Below are 17,916 nucleotides of genomic sequence, written 5' to 3' on the forward strand. Positions count from 1 at the left end.
TGAAACAAAGATTTGAAGGGTTGTTTTTTTTATACAGTTCACTTCAACATACTGGAAAAAAAAATTCAGGCAAAACTATTCACTGAATTTGACCTAAATTCACAAAAAGTTTCAGTGCCCTGAAAAATGTACTTTTCAGTTAATTTACTCTTAGCTGAAAAAAATTCTTCCAGCTCTATTCAAGAACCACCAATAAATTGAAAGGAGACTATTGTCAAGGTTTAGAGAGTATGATTCATAATTAAGTAATCTGAATGGTGTGGTGACTATAATGGGGTGGTGGGGAAGAGAATATGACACCATCCTATGGATAGAATAGGGACTAGAACCCTGTACAACACTTTCATGGTGGGTATGTGGCTACTGTTTCAGGATAATCATGTATCCACTGGTTATACCCCTGGCCCCTTAATTGGCCCAGCCCTGCATCCCACTCTATTAGCCTATGATGACAATGCTACAGAAAGTTTGTTGAAAGACTCCATAACAAACTTTATGCACAGAAATTATTGAAAAACATTCTATGGGGAAAACAAAGGATTTCAGAGTATATGCAGTGGAACAATTCTGCTCACCTTACTTACATGAGTATTCCATTGCTTTCAATGCAATCACTTGCATGAGTAAAATGAGATGATGGATTTGGATGGTGGTAGGAATAGATCTTGCAAATATCACAAAAATTATTTGTTTTTCAGTTGTCACCAGTCTAAACTGTTATCATTAGTGAATGCTTCATGCTCTATAAAGAGAGCCACTATTAAATATAAACGATGATATCCTCTGAGCTTATCCATGTATCATTTGGTATTAGTCAGTTTTATCTGATGGACTTCACTTTCATTTTGGAGCACTTTCAAAGAGAGGTGCAGGAGCATGAAACATCTACCTGTCTGAATCTTGTGAATAACTTCTTCTTAAAAAAACAAAGTATTTAATTTGAAAATATGGGAGACAAGAAGATGATTTTAAAAAAAAAAGTTAGATTCTATATAAATAGCGTCTTAAATAAATTGAGAGTGATTATCTGGAGAATTCCAATGATCAATATGCAACTCATTTTACTCATTTATGTCATCCCACAGAAGACACTGGGACTACTTGCATAAGTAAAGATTTTCCCCAAAAAGGGTAGGTAAATTACTACCAAGCAAGCAGTAAGCATTACTATAACAAGGTTTGATGGTTTTTACCATTTGCCTTGTGTTAGTAGATGTTAGAACTCAATAAAAAGCTACAGACATTCTGCTCACTCATTGTAGCATGTGTGACTTATTTCCTGGCTATCGGGAGATGGGAATGGCTCTCTAAGGAGAAGTAACTAGGACATAAGCCTTTAGGGACTGCCAAGCTCACAGGAAGGCTAGATTGAGGTTTGTGTTGTCTAATAAAGCCAAACCCCAGAAGAGAGTGAGTTTGGACACCGACTCATAGTCTGTGCACTCTGGCTGATGATGCTATGGAGCCTTGGCTCATTCACAATTCTAAACAGGCTATAGAGAGCTGGATCTCACAGGAAATTCCCCCCCTGTTTGAAAACAGCCCAGATGGGTAGCAACTAAATTCTATCCAAAGGCTGTTCTGTGAAGCCAGTGTGGTAATGGTTTCATATTAGTTTGTAATGGATGGATGTTTACAGAATAAAACAATCACCACATTTCCCACTATTGCTGGCCAGAAAATCAAAGAGCACACGAGAAAACAGTTCAGTCGGCAGGCTCATCCCTGGCAGTGGTCCCTAGAGGACAAGTGTGAAGTATGTTGGCAGAAGTAAGAGGAAATTCTGCCTTGTCAGACCATCTTTATGGCTACAGAAGCCAATGCAACCATTAGTGTGAACAGTGAACTTTGAAGGGGTGTGCTCCTTCACCAGTGAGTCATCAAAGAAAGTAGACATTACTGTTTCCAGGAGCAACCCCATACCACTGATAGCAAAGAGAACATTAGTGACTTGAATGGCAATGGAGTGTGATGTAAAGCAGTATTAACTTCGGGAGCATAAGGACTGTAACTGTACCTGGCTTCTACAGGTACCTTCAGCTATCTACTTCCCTAAAGCTCAGCCTTGAACAAAACACATGGTTGTGTCCTGGAGCAAATGTTTGCCCCATCTAGATTAGTATTTACAAAGGTTATCAGGAATTAATTACCATTCAATTTATTTGATTTTTTGATGACCAAAAACTCTAGATATGCTCTTAACTATAGGAGTAACTGATGCAAGCCGGCTGCTATACCCATGTAGACCAGCCCACAGATGGAGAGACAACACTCACTTTGTCAGTTGTTTATAAAACCATATGTAAAACACTGGAATGTTGGCTCTTGGGATTTCTGGGTTCTATTCCTGCCTTTGTTGACAATGTATGGTCTAGTTACAGTACTGCCATACACCTTTCTTCCAAAAGGCAGACAGGTTTGTCTTTTGAGACATTTGGGTACTATTCCTGCTTTGTCTGAAGTGAAACTGTGCAAACTCTGTGTTATCTATAAAATGGCTGAATGATGGTTCTACTCTATAGCAGGGTTGTAAGTTATTGTTTAATATTTATGCTTATTACAACTCTCATTGTAAATAGCAGTTGGTAGTGGAAGAGCTAGGATTAGAACTTTTTTTTTTCTGCCTGGCGACTGAGTGAACACTTCCCTCAGCTGCAGATTTGGGGGAGGGAGGAGAGAGAGGTGCCTTGTGTTTATATTTCCCCTGGAATAGTAAACAGCTCTCCCAAATGACTTGGCAGGTCTTCATACTGAATGCAGAAATTGCCCTAGGGAAATAGTACCTCTGTAAGGGGATTCCCCAGCTACTAGACAGCTATCAAAATAACTGTCCACCAGTCCCCCTGCCAATCAGAGAAAGGGAAAAGGGCATGATCAAAGATCATCGCATTCAGGGTATTTTTACCTGGCAGATATTCCCTAAGGACTGTGCCAGCTACTCTAAATTACAGCAGCCTTGGGATTCTTCTAATTTATACCCGGAACTAGGCATGCCCCAGGATAGCATGAAAATTCAGGAACAAAAGGAAGTTTAATGTCACACTATAAATCAGATGCAGAGCTGGTATTTTAAATGCCAAATCCCCTTGCTCCCTGCTTAGGCTCCTAGATAACACTGCCTCGCATCTTTGCAGGAGTGTTTAAGATAATTCTGAGAATGATACATTTGTCTAAAAGTTTTTTCTGTTTAGTTTTATTTTAAGAGTTAAGTAAGATTAACGTACTTTCTAAGATTAATCTAACATTTCAAGTACAATACACTGTAATAAGAAATGCAAATGTCATATCTTGTGTAAAAAGACACAAATAGCTGAAACTGTAATTCTCATACATCTCCTCCAGTCAGATGTGTTTTTAAATGAATAAGTAGACTTCCATTTCAGAGCTCAAGCCAAAACAAAACAAGTCGTTGCACAACCCACTGTGAAAATCCTAAAATCTGGATAAGGCTTCTTTTTTTCTAACACTTTATCTGCTTTCTTTTTATTTAGTGGGATATTAAATTGTTTTGTCCTCTGTATTTGAATAAAGTTTGGATTTATCCTCTTTAAAATAAATTACTTTCTTAATATTTATAACATCAAATATTTCCCCTATGCTGTGGTTACGGTCTAGTCTTTCACTTCATTTAGATAAAATTAATTCATTTCTAAAACAACCTGGTGCTTATCGTATTAGATCTAGGTGTGGATGCATAATTTAAAATATGGTGACAATTTGTTTCAAAAGTCACATTTTACATACCAAAATGTAAGGTTTCCATATTGAAATACTACATCTCATTATCCAAATTTCCATTATCTCACATAGTCATACAAGTATGACTATTTCACATATATTATATATGGCATAACTCTGAATACTACTATTGAAAAGGAATTATGATATTTATTATACTCTGTCCACTCACTCACTGTAAAAAAATAATTGTTTCTTCTTATACTACTAACCTTGAATAATCCCAAATAAATATTCATCAGTGTAAACTATGAAACTAATTGTCTTCCAAAAGTGAATATTTTTCATTACTTTGTGGAGCAGTGAAAAGAAATCCAATATATTTCCTGGCCTGTCTCTTAAATCCTTTCTCACTTTTAAACTATTTCTAGCTTTCTCAAAGTGCGCTGGAAAAAAATAAGCTTTGAAATGCAGTAGAGTGATTTATATTATGTACTGGTTTTATTAATATACTGTTATGGGGGGAAGAGTCAAACAGCAAAATACCTCTGAAGTTTAAAAACAGTCATTCTGTAGCTGAATTGTTAAGTCGTCATATTCAAAGGAACAGGAAAGATTGGCTTGCAATTAAAGAGATGCCGTCAATTTGACTGTCAGTCTGAAATCTAGTCAGCGGCAAAGTGAATTAAACATTGTTGGAGGCACAGTGCATCTACACAAGTTCCCCCACTTTACTCTTCTATTTTCTACTTTACTAATTGTCTATCCTCCCTCCTGTTACTGCATGAAAGATCCGCAGGAATGTGGTTAAGACCCTGATCCAGCAAGGTACTAAAGCCCAACTTTAAGCATGTAGGCAGTTACTTTAACTTCATTAGGACTACTGTAATGACACATGTACCATGCTCAGTGTACTCCACTGAAGTCAACGGTTGCTCAATACTTCTACAGAGGGAAAGACCAAAGCTACCTACCTAGCCAAGCCAAAATTAAGTTAACAGGGTAAAACGTACCTGTTAGGAACAGAATGGTAAAGCAGAAAAAATACTCAACGAAAAACTGTGTTTGTTTCAAAGGACATGATTTAAAATATTCTATGGCATTAAGGTCTATGTAAAATGGTCAATCTGACAACTTTGAAGGACTTCCTTTTAATATCAAATTATTAGAATAACTTTTCAGTCATAAATAAAAGATTTAACAGACAAATACTATTTTTTACAATTATATTAAGGTTTACAGTATATATTATAGAATGTTGATAGGGCAGACATTTGAATACCATGACTGCTGACACCAGACTTGCCCTCCAATGGAACCTCAAAAAAATAACAATACAGGACTCTTTCAAGGCCCTGTAATGGGAATGAGTATATATTAGTAACCTGGGGGAGGGGATTTACAAACACATTGTAATTATTCCCAAATCAAGCATTACTGCATAGAAATTCAGTAATGGTTATACTTTAAAGAAATGGTTATACTTTAAAGAAATTCAAATGCATTCAGTTATGAAAAGGCACCCGGACAACTTTAACCCTGTGGTTACACCATGCAATAAACATTGTATTTGTGCTCTCAAATTAGACTAACTGATTTTTAAGGACACATCAGGTTTTTTTTCTTCCAGCTCCCACCCCGGTGCCATTTATAAAAGCTTATTTATAAAAATATATTATGTAAAAAAGTATTTTGATGGCATCAGCAGTAGTGTAATATGTATCTTAACCATAAGAAAATATTAATAATTATTTAAAATCCCTTCAAATATCAATGTTAATAAAGGGCTGGGTATCATGAATTGGCTTAAAAATAGTCAGATGGTTACATTGATTAAATCTAACATGAGTGGGAAAAACACAGTTATAATACTATGCTAAGTGCATATGGTAGCTATATAAAACTGTACCAGCTTTATGTATCTGAAACTTTTGTAGAAAACAGGTGTATATAAACAGTGTTTAGCTTTTTCCATCTTCTCAGTCTCTCAAACGATTTGACAATTGATTATACTGCATTTGTGCATCCTTCTGTTCAGGGAAATATAAATTCAACACGTCTTGGCATCTCCAAATGTAGACTTACTGTTTTCTGGTTACTTTACATGATTCAGAATCAGTGTGACAGGTTTAATTGAAATATTACTCTTAAGTTTTACAGCAAAAGTTAAAAATGAAGTTGAAATCCAAAATGTAAAGAATGCAGTTCCTTAGGATAATTTAGATATTCGAGAACTACAATAACTTTAGGAATGTTATTGCATTTGGGGGCAACTGTATTGATATACAATAATTAAGTATCGTTATTATCACATTTTTGCTACATGAAACAGACAATCTTAAGTGAAACCTGAGTGGTTTCACTTTACTATTAACCAAGACTTGGCTCGGGTTTGTGGAAAAAGTTTGCTGTGGTTTTACCAATCAGTTCAGTGAATCTGGTTTGAATTTTCTGCTATTCTCTTCCACCCATATAGGACCTACTTCTGCAGCCATTGATGTAATCTACCAAACTCCCACTGATTTACATTGTAGATGGATTGGGCACAAAATTTACTTATCCTAAAGAGGCCTACAGTCCTCATTGAACTCTTATTCTCTTCTACGGGGTTGTGTAGTTGATCCAATCACATTGAAAAAAGGAAAGGTGAGGAGTAATATTAGGGATAACTGACAAGCCTGGACCTGTAGATGCAGAAAAAGGATAGAGAGTGGGAGATATTGCAGAACACTCATGTAACAACAAACAGTGGCTTCTACAATATTAGTAGTTGAACCTGAGGGGTATGATTCTCCAGTTGGTTATACTGATTTTGCAATGGTGTAATTCCATTAACTGCTGTGGATTGGAAAATTGGGCCTATGGTGGATGGAGGATCAAGGAATATTGCATGGCTGTAACCAACTCTATTTTCTCCAAGGAAAAAAATATTCATAAACTTTCCTTTCACATACTGAGTATTATGCTCGTAACTTATGTATGGCAATACTTACGGCGTTACTACATATAGTCATCACAGAAAAATATCTTAGGGACTGATACAAAATCTCTTGAATTTTTTTAAAAGCCTTCCATTGACTTCAATAAGCATTTGATGAAGCCCTTATTGAACACTCCAGCTGCTTGTTAGGGCAAAATCTGTCATTTCACCTACAACACTTTATGCATATCTAAAGATCACATAACTGTTGTATCTGATGCTTTTCATGTCCACTTCCACCTACAAGGAACATAGCGGTGCTCTCTTAGTCATTTATGTGAACGACAAGACTTCAGCTAACCAATATTTGCACAAAGATTGGTCTTGCACTATCCCCTGAAATTTAGAAGCAGCAAAGAGTCCTGTGGCACCTTATAGACTAACAGACGTCTGTTAGTCTATAAGGTGCCACAGGACTCTTTGCTGCTTTTACAGATCCAGACTAACACGGCTACCCCTCTGATACTTGAAATTTAGAAGACTATTCACGTTTGGTAATTATCTGTGTGCTGATGAAATGCTCTGTATGTGACACTGAATAAAGACAGACCATGTCCCTAAGAGCTTTCAATCTAATACACAAAAATAGAGGAGATGGGATGACCAGGAAGGCCCAGAGAAAGGAATATCTTTGTTTTTCTTCATTGATTTGGTTTAGTTCTCATGGAGGCACTGAGTCTTTTGACACTAGGGATATGTCAACACTACCCGCTGGGTCAGCGGGGAGTGATCGATCCCCAAACACACTCCCTGTCAACTCCGGAACTCCACCAGGGCAAGAGACGGAAGCGGAGTCAACGGGGGAGCAGCAGCCATCGATCCCGCACCACGAGGACATGAAATAAGTCAATCTAAGTTGATCTAAGATACATCGACTTCAGCTATGCTATTCTCCTAGCTGAAGTTGTGTATCTTAGATCAATTTCCTCTCCCCTCCCCCCCAGTGTAGACCAGGCCCAGGACTTTACCTGATATCTGAAGACAAGTTTCAGAGCTACAGGTCCTCCATGAACATTGCTCTTCTTCTGAGCCTGACCGTTTGGTTAGCTAATAAGGAAAATGCCTGGAGATCTGAGATATATGAGCCCCAATTTATTTTAGATATAGTACAGGAGGGAAAGGCTCTTGATTTGGACTTTGTCTGAGAAAGTCAGCTAGTGTAGATCATGAAACGTGGGCAGGATTTGTTCTCCTCAGTCGACTTTGTTTAGCAGGGGAGCTGCTCCATGCTGTGACTGCCTCTTTCAGAATTTTTGTAAAGGAAATGCTGCGTGAGGGATCCTAATAAGTGATATTAGGCTAGAAAACCCATGAATGCTGGGATGGTAATGTATAGAGAAATGGTTGGGGACCTCAGATGAGGCACTGCTTTTTCATGATCCGCAAGTTTTCACCTCAGGGGTTGCATAACGTGTTGATTTATATTTCTAAGTTATTGGAGTTGCAAAACTGAAGTACCACATTTATCTGTAAATGTATGACTTCTCTTTTCATGGTTATTGGCTAGCAAAAGTAATTTCCTCTTCTCCTTAGGTACATTTATATTGATGCTTTTGATGTAGTGGGAATGGCACCTCTAAATACAACTCATTACTCTGTAGGCTATATGACACTGGCAGAGCTAGTAAGAGCCTTGAGCTCCTGTAGTGCTACAGTTCATATTGTACCTCATGCATAACTCAGATTGGTTTTTGTTTTTTGTTTTTTTGAGGAGGGGCAAGAGGGGAGGATAAAGACACTAAATCACTTGACTTCAATGGAGTTAGGCCAGTTTATACCAGCTGAGGATCTGCCCCTTAGTCTAGTCCTGGTTCAGAAGTTAGCCTGATCATGAAATCACACAGATCTCACTTTGAGTTCTACCTGAGTAAGGATTGCAGAACTGAGACTTAAATACTGTCTGTTGTGTCAAGAACGATGCTATAATGCCATCATTAAATATGAAAATATACAATGAAACATATCCCTTGCTCCTGACCATTTTCTCTATGAATATGAGTCCATGCTTTCCTTTCCAACATTATTAGAAGTTACCAGAGGTGCCATTGCAGATGGTCTTGATAATTTTGTTTGTTATATAAGCAGTTTGGGGGCAGCCTAACATAATGGGGTCCTGGAGCATGATTAGGACTCCTACATGCTCTGGTAACACAAATAATAAAAAATTGTTGTAGAACAGTGTTCTGGAAACACTGTATATTGCCAATAAAGTTTATCCTACCTGAATCTCTAAGAATTTGTAGATGCATCTCTTATCTATGTGTTTCCATATAATGAAACATAGTGTTGCATGGTACCAAGACAGTGCAACCCCCAATTTCCATTTTAGAAACAGTTTGATTGAAAAAATCACTTGCTTTTTCCCCCGTAAAATCTTTATTGGATCTATTTGAAAACTATTGATATAGAGTTACTAATTACTAAACAAGAAAATAAACGTAAGTGCTTGAACTGCTGATATACTGAGCTATTTTAAGTCAAATGTTTAAAGAAAAGTTTCTCTTATTTTTTTGGCTATAGCAAGTTGTTACAAATACCTTTCTTAAAATAAAGAAGAATAGAGGGAGGTTCTTTAGCATCCTTCAAATTACCTGTAATTATTGGTCTATCAAACGCTTTTAGAACTAGATTAGTTAAATATTTTATTTGCTGTCTGAGGAGGTAATGTTACTGACAAGTAATACTAAATTTAGACTTCTAGCATTTTGTTTCTTTTAGATGGAAAAAAGGGTCCCTTGTACTAAGGACCTTATCATAGCATCAATTTTTTAGCAGTACTTCCCACTGACGTCTATGGATAGCGTTGCTTTTTAAAATAAGTCATGTTATGGCCACAAAACAGCATCAGCTTCTTTGAGGTGTGGGGGATGAGAGAGGATTCTTAGGATAATTCCATTTCCATTCAGTATTCACAAGGCTCACTACTGCTCTAAGCTCAGCCCTAAAGTAGAACAACTTCTCTGGAATGAGAATGAGGGTGAACTGGAGATAACTATGCTGGAAGCACAACTTGCTGGTATCAAATTCCTTGTAGCTTTCCATTTAATGGTATGTATCTTTTGACATCAAGAAACAAAGGATAAAAATCCCATCAACACACCGAGAATGATCTCAGTTATAATGCTCCCAGGAAAATGCAGCAATGGAGAACTGTCAGAAACTGAGGTGAAGGTGATCTATCCTAGAGGTTGGAGCAGTGACATTCAGAGCCAAGGGTCAGAGCTGGAATCAGATGACAAGAGTAGGACTGGAGCCCAGAGCTAGGCTGGTGCAGGACTAGGAGTAAGACTGGGATAGGCTGAGGCCTGTGGAGTCTGTTACCCCTATCAAACAGGCGAGAGCTCCAAGGTATGCAGTGACATTGAGCAAACTGAGCTACTGTTTCTCGTGTGAGGCTTGTATGCCTGCTCTGAGAGTCTGCAGACTAGCTCCTGAGTCATGGGTTGGCTAACACAGGAATGACACTTCCTCTCATATGGCTTAATCAGTTCAAAGATGATTCATCACTTTACAAATTGTTTTTAGAAATAAAATGTCTCCTATGGACTAAGCATTGGACTTGGAGGAAGAAACATGTTTGTTGTAAACCTGATTCTGGGATTGCGTCAAAAAAAGACCCATGAGGCAGCAAGTTTCCGAGGCTGGGTCAACTGACTTTGGCTCACGCTACAGGGCTAAAAATAGCTGTGTAGATGTTCAGGCTCAGGCTGGCACTGACCCTCCAAGTTTCTCCCATTTCCAGGTTTTAGAGCCTGGGCTCCAGCCCAAGTCTAAACATCTACCTTACTGTTTTTAGCCCTGCAGCACAAGCCCTGAAAGCTCAAGTCAGTTGACCCAGGCTCTGAGACTAGCTGCCCTCCAGGGTTTTGAGCTGTGTAGATGTACTGCAAGGGTTTTGGGGCAAGTCACATAACCTCTTCACTGTTTACCTGTTGGTATACTGGAATACACAATATTTGCCTCCTCAGAAATGTACTAATCTGTTTTATGGTGGTTTGTGACTACAGAGCTCTGTACATGCTATATAGTAGTTGTTTTCTGCTCTCTAAAGATCAGTAGAAAAATACTTTCCATTTTGTGTTATATTGTAAAACAAGTTAAATGAATATTTTTTTCTAATTAAGGAGAAAATAAGTATTGATTTCCCTTTGCCCAGAGTCTCCTACATATTTGTCAGAGGCTTTTGGAATTAATATGTAAATCTATGGAGAGCTCTTCTGTTGGAAACTTTTGCAAGATGATTGACATCAGAGATTGATGCTGGTGCAGTGTGGCATCTCACTGTTAAGATACAATACAGTACCAGCACTCTTGGATCTGTCCTAGCTGCTCATAGATCTCTGGGTGAAGTTTAAGGTGTTGGTTATGCACCATAAAACCTTAAAAGGCCTAGGATTGGCCTACCTGAGAGCCCACTTTTCTCCCTATGCTATACTGCCACAGCTGTGGCTAGTGGTTGCACTTGAGCTAGTTCCTCCCCACATTGAGAGGGGACAGCTGACAGGATGTTCTCTGTGAAGGCTCTGAGACTCTGGAACTTTCTCTTCCTTTTGAGTCTGAAATAGCCAGAATTTGATGATCTTCCAGGCACACTGCAAAAGTATTCCCTGGAGAAGTTTGGGGAAAGGGCTTGAGAGCATGATTTCCAGAATGATGAACCAGTGGAAAGCACTGGTAGGTGGGTGTGTCACAGAGTTCCTGGGCGATGCTTTGGAACTGCTCCCCACAAAGCCAGTCAGGACTTTGGGGAGCCTCCTTTTCCTTGGAGCAGACTATCTTCAGGGCAAGAAGCTCACACGGCTTCATCTTCCTGGGTCTGACCTTGGAGCATTCAGCATATGCCCCTCCATGTGCTTCCCACAGTGAGTCTGCCCAGGTGGGGTCCTGGGGAAGCCACAGGATCCTGCACCCCCACTTCGCAGTCAGACATGACTCTTGGCCAGCCAGTAAACAGAAGTTTATTAGATGACAGGAACACGGTCTTAAACAGAGCTTGTAGGTACAGAGAATGGGACCTCTCATCCAGGTCCATTCTGGGCCCCAGCAAGCCAGACAACCTCATCTGCCCTCACTTCCCGTCCCCATCCAGCTCTAAACTAAAACCCCCCTCCAGCCGCTCCTTTCTAGCTTTTGTCTCTTTCCCGGGCCAGGAGGTCACCTGATCTCTTTGTTCACCTTTAGCTATTCCCTTGCATTGCAAATGCCCCAGCCATTTGTTGCCAGGATACAGAGTGTCATCCATTTATGCACACTGGAGACTTAAGAAATGCATAGGGGAAACTGAGGCACCCACACAGTATTCAGAGAAAACATTAAGAACAGTCCCATTTTGTCACAGGGTGATTGGATGATTTCCTGTTGAAATGATTAATCAGTGCTGCTGAGACTTGATCGTGTGTTACTGATATTGGGGCTGTACAGCCTTTTTATAACTTTAAGTCTAAAATAAATAATTTAGACTATTTAAATTCCAAAACCCTGTTAGTGAATTACTACTTTACTGTATCTAAATGTGAATTGTACTAGTTTTGGCTACATAATCCCATATGCTCCCTGGTGCTGTACAGTAAAGCAGTATTGTGAAACCCAAGCATTTAGAAAAAATCTCATGGTTTTTAAGCCAGTCTCAAGATTTTTGAAGGGCTATTTTTGTCTTCTAGTTTTCTGAGCTTTTAGTGTTTGCCTTTGCAAGACATTTCCAAATGTATGCTTCATTTTTAAAAATGTAATTTCATGAGAACCTAACACCAGGAGATGGGACATCACATATAAGACTCTTGAAGAAATCTCAAGAATTGGCAGAAAAGTAAAGTAAAGAGAGTTTGAAAAGCCCTATGCACACAGCAGTGGGAGTGGCATCTTTTGCTGCTACCCTACTCTCTTCCATAGAACCAGTGCAAGGTTCAGGATCCATAGGTTTGAGGGGGTGAGATATTTTATCACCATCTGGGTGGGGGAGCTGGGATAGCCATTTGATGTAGCATACTCCCTTTAAACTCAGCAAACTTCAGAAGCTGTACAGGAGTTAATGTTTCTCCTTGCAGCTATAGCTTCCCGCTTTATTGTTTGTATGCCTGTCAGAATGGAGAGTGATTCAGAGCCTTTGAGAGGGGGAACCAATGGAAGCATGGACCTAGCTGGAGCCAGGATATTTGGAGATAGGGAATGGTCCAACAAAGAGAGCACAGAGGGCTGAAGGTCTACTACAGGGATGGCTCTGAATTTCCTGGTGAATTTCTGGGTAGCTTGAAGGTCCCATCCACTGCCCTCCATGTGAGGACAAACCTTCCTGCTTCCAGAGAGAAGCATCCTGTGTTTTAATTCTAAATTTTCAGAACACTTCTCTCCCCCATCTACCCCATGAGTTTTCTGCCAGAAGGGAGAATGTCTTACTTTGATTTAAAGAAAAGACACTTCAGTTCTTGTGCCTTCCTCCTAAGCGTCTGGTGCTGGTCACTGTTGGAGACAGATTACTGGACTAGATGGACCTCAGGCAACTTCTGTGTCTCTGCATTCCTGTAAATACTTTCCAAGACTCCAATTTTCCCTGTCAGTAACTGCCTCAGATGATAGTTTGGTTTAAATTCAATTTGGTTTAAATGGGTGTTTTACTTGAACATTTCATTGAAACTATAAATAGTGAAACAAGTAGATGAGAACTATGAAGGCCATCATTAAATAGATGTCTAATTTGAAGTTAAAGTATATCCAGATGATCTAATAATATAGAAAAAACCTGCCTATTCTGCCTCTGATCGGTCAGAGAAATAATAGAGTGATAGGTTTCTAGTATGGGGTGTACCTGAAGAGAGAGGATATAAGGTTAATTCCAACAACTCAGCTCTCATGGCCAATTAATATTTCCATCTCTCCAGGGCCAATTTCTTACACTTAGCATGGTACATTAGTGTTGGGTAATATCTATCTTCTGTCAACATATTGTCTGTCTTTGATCAAAAGGCAATATTATTTTTTTCCAAATGTATAAAAGATGTCCTTTTTTTTTTTTTCCTGTTTACCAGCCTCTCTTGCATTGCTGGTAAATGAAGTTTTAATGTTCTATCTTTCACCCGGAATAAATAATTTGACATAACCACTGTCTTTTCCTCTTTTAATTTTCACTGGTGAAACCTTTTAAAAATATACTAAATGCATTTTCTGGTCCAAAGAATGAATCCATTTTGCTGTTTGAAATAAACTGCCAGGAATATTTTTTCTATTAGCAGTATTTGAGATTTAAAAAGTTGTTTATCTAAAGACCCATCTTCTCTTCCTGTTATCTGGATAAACCTCACTTTTGACACCTTCTTAAGAGATTTTCCCATAGATTATCTATGATTTATGACTCATTTGAGTAAGGAAGAAAGTTAGATCATACATGGTCTGATCCTTCAAGGACTCTGTGCCTGGAACACCCACTTGTATCACAAATACAACTATGGCAAACGATTAATAATGTACACCTCAACACAGAAAATCTAAATACTACATAGAGATGATTTGTCACAGATAACTAGAAACCTGTTGTTGCATCTTGATTTGCCTCAAATGTTTCTTTATTCACAAAATTGGTGTCTCCTGTTTCTCATACCCTACCATGAACCAAAACTTCTTGACTTCAAAACCCATTAGACAAGTTTCCTCCTGGAAAGATCTTAAAAAATAATAATTAAAAAAAAATCAGGCATTACATACATACAGTTGACAGATCTTGCAGTGTAACAGCTGGCTAAATTTTTTGCACAAACAGGCTTTTGTTGAAATGTGATCTTTTTCCCCACACTGAAAATGTTTGAAATATTTTGCAAATCATTCACTTTTTTTTCTTTCCTTTCCATCCTGTCCTTCTGTCACTTCTGAAAATGCGAAAATTACTGGGAACAAAACAAAAGCATAATTTGGTGGAATCCATTTATAATGGTCAGATTTTATGTGCAAAGTTAGTTTAAAATGTTGAGATTTAAAAAAATCTCCATTTTTAAGTTGGTTACAGTGCTTGAAATGGATCCAATTTTTTAGATTATTTTTGGAAACATTTTATGAAGTTGTTTCTCACTTCTTTTAATCTTTCCTTTACTTGTTTTTCACTTTCTATTTTCCCTTTTAGGTGAACTCTAGACTTAAGAAGTGAAGGGAACTAGGATGACAACCAATTCCCTGACTCTCTTTTCTCCAGATCTGGGTGCAAGTGAATCTGGGCCCACAAGCAGATCATCTTTTAGAAAAATATCTTGCAGCATGGAAGAAGGAAGTGGTAAAAAATTGAGTCTGTTTAGCAATAGATTATTGAAATTGTGGACCCTGGAGACAGTGAGTGGAGAAATATTACTGTTGTGACCGGGATAGGAAAAGGGGGCATGTTTTTCTTGTCTATCTTTCTGCATTTATATGCAATAAAAAGATGGTGGCCTATTTTTTTTACATGCTAATTGCATGAAGTACCATGATCCAGTAGCAAAAACAGTGAAGGGTATAGATGATATGGAGAATCTCTTTAACCTTGCAATTTCTTCCATGGTATGAAGAAACTGTTTAATATGTTCTAGTGATTAAAATACATTGTTGATGGTGTTGATCTAAAGCCTCTAAGTATTCTCCTTGCTGGAATATTAATCATACTGTAATGGAAAGAAAAACCAAGCAAGTGATCTTCTTTCTCCCATGCCATTAGCTCAGTGATAAAACCAAACAAAGCAAATGTTGCTAGTGAGAAACATTCAGCACAATTCTGAATATCAATGCACTTTCAACCCTGCACCCTTGGGATCTGGGGAAAACATTTGAGCTGTGCTGCAGATGATTGTATAACTTCTAGAATACTTCTCAGATGATTTCTATCATTTTGAAACATGTAGGCACTTTATGATATTTCTGAATAGGATAAATCCCCACACTGCAATGTACACCACTATAGAGTACATTTCATAATGTGAAAATTGCATTTGGCTTTGTAAGCACTGATTCATCTGAGCTTTAGGGCTGAATCCTACTGCAAACTACCTCAGAAGACTTGATTTGCTCAAACATTACGTTCATAAATGGTAATCTTTTTGAATGATGTCTTCTGGGAAAGTGACAGCACAAATGATATCATTGTGAGTGGATGCTCCTGCAATATGGAGTGTCAGGAAAGAAGTATCAATAAAAGTTGTTGCATTAATATGAGTAGGAGGTGGTGGGGAGATGAATAATGATACGGACATCAGACACTCATAAGTTTAATTTTGCTCACTCCAGGCTCTGTATAAAGCCCAGTGAGGCCAATGAGTGTTCCATATGATTTCAGTCTACTTTCAGTCAAACCCGCTATCATCACCCTAAAAAGTTTAGCTTCTTTCATTAGAGGGGCTCAAAAGGCATTGCACATTGATTACCTTGAGTACCTTGTGAGGTGAAGCTGCATTGTCCCCCTTAACAGATGGTGAAACGGGCAGAGAGTATTTTGCCTCAGATCATAGTGACTAGTTTGGCTCCCAACTCCTTTCTTGAATAACTAGACAATCCTCCCTCATTAAGTGCTTACAATGTGCCTGGTAGTAAGCAAGTGTGCACGTTATCAAGTGTAACACCCAACACCGAGTATCTCTGATAATATCATAGGTGATCCAGAGCTATAAAAAAATAAAGATGACTACAAAGATGAGGTGGGAGAAGGTAGATACTTTAGTTTCTCCTGTTCTTTTAAGTTCAGACTATTCTTTGAGTGAAAAAAATAGGTAATTATTATGTTTGCTGTGTTACGTTGCTGTGCGTAATTCACCTCAAAAGCATAAGGCAGAAAATTCAAATGATCAAGTGTAAAGCAATCAAAATCAGTGGCAGTTAATTGTGTGCTGCCTTTGATGTCATACATTTATTTACTCAATTGAAGCTGTGTTCTTGCATTGCTGCTCTCAGAAGATTTTTTGGTGCTAGTCTTAGACAATTCTGTGTTTACATCACATGCAATCGTAGGAAGGTGGAGGGGTGGGAGGGATGCCTGCATAGACTTCCAACTTGAACTTTTCCTTTGACTTGCACTTTACTCCTGAATTGAAGATTCTGCTCATCTTTCATCTCACAGGTTTGAAGACCCATAATTATAGCTGTTTCCATTCATGACCATGCTTAATTTCTAAGAAACCTTCATTACAGTTGTTCTGCAGTGTATTATGGGTCTAATACAAAGGTAATGTGAGTCTTTCCAATTACTTCAGTGACTACTTGATCAGGCCCCATAGGCTTGATCCGTCAAACTCAACTGAAATATCCCTGTTGATTCAATGAGCTTTGGATCAGGTCCTATATGAATAAACTTGGATTCTCTACCACAGTCTGTAATTGAAGAGCTGTAGCATTTACTGAGACAAATCCAGTGGACCATGACAGCATATATTCTGTACCTTCTCATCTAAATATGACACCAACAATATTTTTACGCCCTGAAAAGGGATAATTGGTGGTAGTACCAGCATCAATATGGCTGAAGGTCGGTTAATGTTCCCACAGATTTCAAAGGTGTATAAAGTGAAAGAAAATTCCCCCAGGACTGCAAAATATCTGTTTTGGAACTATTTTGAAATAACAATCAGTCAGTTGGAAAATTACCCTAAAAATGACCCTTTCCCCCAACTCATAACACTGAAACTCTTCTTCCTCAGTCCCAGATCTTCAGAGTGGAGGAAAGTGACTCAATGTCTTGGCCTGCTACATCTGAAGAAAACTCTTATCTATCCCATAGTGTTGTCCATGGGTCCATCTCTAATGCATCCGAGGGTGCCGAAGGAGTTGGCTGATGTGATTGCAGAGCCATTGGCCATTATCTTTGATGGTGATCGGGGGAGGTCCTGGACAATTGGAAAAAGGCAAATATAGTGCCCATCTTTAAAAAAGGGAAGGAGGAGAATCCGAGGAACTACAGACCAGTCAGCCTCACCTCAGTCCCTAGAAAAATCATGGAGCAAGTCCTCATGGAATCCATTTTGAAGCACTTGGAGGAGAGGAAGGTGATCAGGAACAGTCAACATGGATTCACCAAAGGGCAAGCCATGCCTGACCTACCTGATTGCCTTCTATGATGAGATAACTGGCTCTGTAGATATGGGGAAAGCGGTGGATGTGATATACCTTGACTTGACCAAAGCTTTTGATACAGTCTCCCACAGTATTCTTGCCAGCAAGTTAAAAAGTATGGATTGGATGAATGTACTATAAGGTGGATAGAAAGCTGGCCAGATCGTCAGGCTCAACAAGTAGTGATCAATGGCTTGATGTTGAGT

General features: G+C 38.6%; 1 long non-coding RNA gene across 1 annotated transcript in view; it reads left to right on the forward strand.

Moving 5' to 3' along the window:
• Nucleotides 1–15,121, forward strand: part of LOC115659675 — a 216,356-nt gene extending 201,235 nt beyond the window's left edge. The window contains exon 5 of the long non-coding RNA XR_004002626.1: nt 14,766–15,121. This is a non-coding gene — a long non-coding RNA (uncharacterized LOC115659675). The remainder of the gene's footprint in view (nt 1–14,765) is intronic.
• Nucleotides 15,122–17,916: the final 2,795 nt, after the last annotated feature.

This window comes from Gopherus evgoodei, chromosome 11 (genome assembly GCF_007399415.2).
Source record: "Gopherus evgoodei ecotype Sinaloan lineage chromosome 11, rGopEvg1_v1.p, whole genome shotgun sequence".
In the NCBI taxonomy this organism is placed as follows: domain Eukaryota; kingdom Metazoa; phylum Chordata; order Testudines; family Testudinidae; genus Gopherus; species Gopherus evgoodei.